This window comes from Ursus maritimus, unplaced genomic scaffold, assembly GCF_017311325.1.
Source record: "Ursus maritimus isolate PB19 unplaced genomic scaffold, ASM1731132v1 scaffold_12, whole genome shotgun sequence".
In the NCBI taxonomy this organism is placed as follows: Eukaryota; Metazoa; Chordata; class Mammalia; order Carnivora; family Ursidae; genus Ursus; species Ursus maritimus.
In genome coordinates, this window is record NW_024423564.1 from 41,254,048 (window position 1) to 41,255,898 (window position 1,851).

The 1,851-nt window shown below is 36.5% G+C and overlaps 1 pseudogene; it reads right to left on the reverse strand.

The window, feature by feature from the left end:
• Positions 1 to 1,090: 1,090 nt before the first annotated feature.
• Positions 1,091 to 1,188, reverse strand: LOC121102117 (annotated as a pseudogene).
• Between the last annotated feature and the right edge of the window lie 663 nt (positions 1,189 to 1,851).

Below are 1,851 nucleotides of genomic sequence, written 5' to 3' on the forward strand. Positions count from 1 at the left end.
AGGTACTTCTAAAATGGTAGTAAAGAATGCCCTATGTTTGCACATGTGTTTTGGTAAGAGAGAGAGGGGAAGGAGAGAAAAATTGAAGAAGATTAGAAATTATCTCTGGATCCTGCAGTGAGAATTTCATTTCTATTTTTTTCTTCCCTATCACTGTCCTTATTTTTAGGATTCACAGTGATCTTTGAGGCAATCCCCACTGTCACTGTACCCTTCCCTCTTAGTGCAGGCTGTCATATTGCTTGACAGTTGCATATTTCTATCTAGTTGATACAACTTGCAAATACCTTCCTAAGCATCATTCCAAATCTTGAAAAAAATAACGCTAGCAGTTTTGACTTTGCATCATCCCCTAGACCAATAATAGAGCTTTAAAACCCTTTTTACTAATTCACACCGGTCTCTGGAATACTTTTTTTCTGAACATTAGCACAGCAGTGAATTAATTTCATCATGACTTTAATTAAGTTTTTTTTAAAAACCATAATCACAGATAATACAGTTAAGATGGCTAAAAAGAGTCAGTATCAAGCCAAAAGCTACACTATGATTAGGCAATATATCAGGACAACACCTTTTCTCACAATTCAAGTCAAATAAAAATGAGGAATAGAGAGCGAGGTGGCTGCTGAGACAGGAAATCTTCTATAGTTGTGCCCCTTTTGCATTAGTGGGGAGGGCAGGGCCGGAGCGTGAGGCAAGCCAGAAACGGAGTGAAATGTAGATCTGGTAGTGAGAGCAAGCAATTGGATTTGCATGCATTTTTTTTTTCTTTTTCAAATGGCTTATAAAATTGTTAAAAATATAGTCCAAAATCATCATCTTTGTATACATTCCTCTTATTCTCCTTCTCTTGTCTAGTGAAGTAAATACACACACATACACATATACATATATATACACTACAATTATGATATATCAAGGTTTTCATTTGCTTTCTTTTCTTTCTTTCTTTTTTTTTTTTTTGCTTTTTAAACTTTTATTTTAAATCTAGTTAATTAACCTACAATGTAATATTAGTTTCAGGTGTACAATATAGTGGTTCAACACTTCCATACGTCACCTGGTGCTCACCACAACAAACACACTCAAAAATACAGAATGCTTCCCGAATTTATGTCGTCTTCATGCAGGGAGCATGCCGATCTCTCTCTCGTTCCAATTTTAGTCTACATGCTGCTGAAGCGAGCCCTTGCGTGTGTTTTTTAAGGGAGAACTGGGGGCAAGTTCCACTTACTAAAACCTTGGGCAACTAAAGTTATCGGAGTCTCGATTTCTTCATGTTTTACTAAATTATAGCACGAAACCAGGACTAATGAGCAATATTTAGTATCGCAGTAGATTTTAATAGGTTGCAGCAAATAGGCTCAATCTTGAAAGAAATTTAATAAGGAAATATAAAATTCTACTCCTGTGACTTAAAAAAATGACCCTATCACCAAACACACAAACGCAGTAGTAATTACACATCCAGAGTGGGGCCAACAGAACATGTAAAAAAACAAAACAAACAAACAAACAAAAAGCTTTTAACTGTCACACACAAAAACTTTGCAGAGAAATGACATATGAATTAAGTCTTAGAGGACAAATTTAAATTCCCAGGAAAAGACTTTTGGCAACAGATTAAATGTTCTCCAGAGGGCTATGTAGGTAGAAATATTAGAGAAGAAGACTTTAGGTCATTGGAAGACATGTCTAACCAGCAGAACAGACAAGGATGAAATAGGCCTTTTCTGAGGCTAGTGAACTCCTCATGCCCGGAAGTATTCAAGCGAAAACTCAACTGAAGGTTGTATGGCATCATGGGTAATCACACGTCCTGGAGACAGATTGCCTGGGTTGAAATCC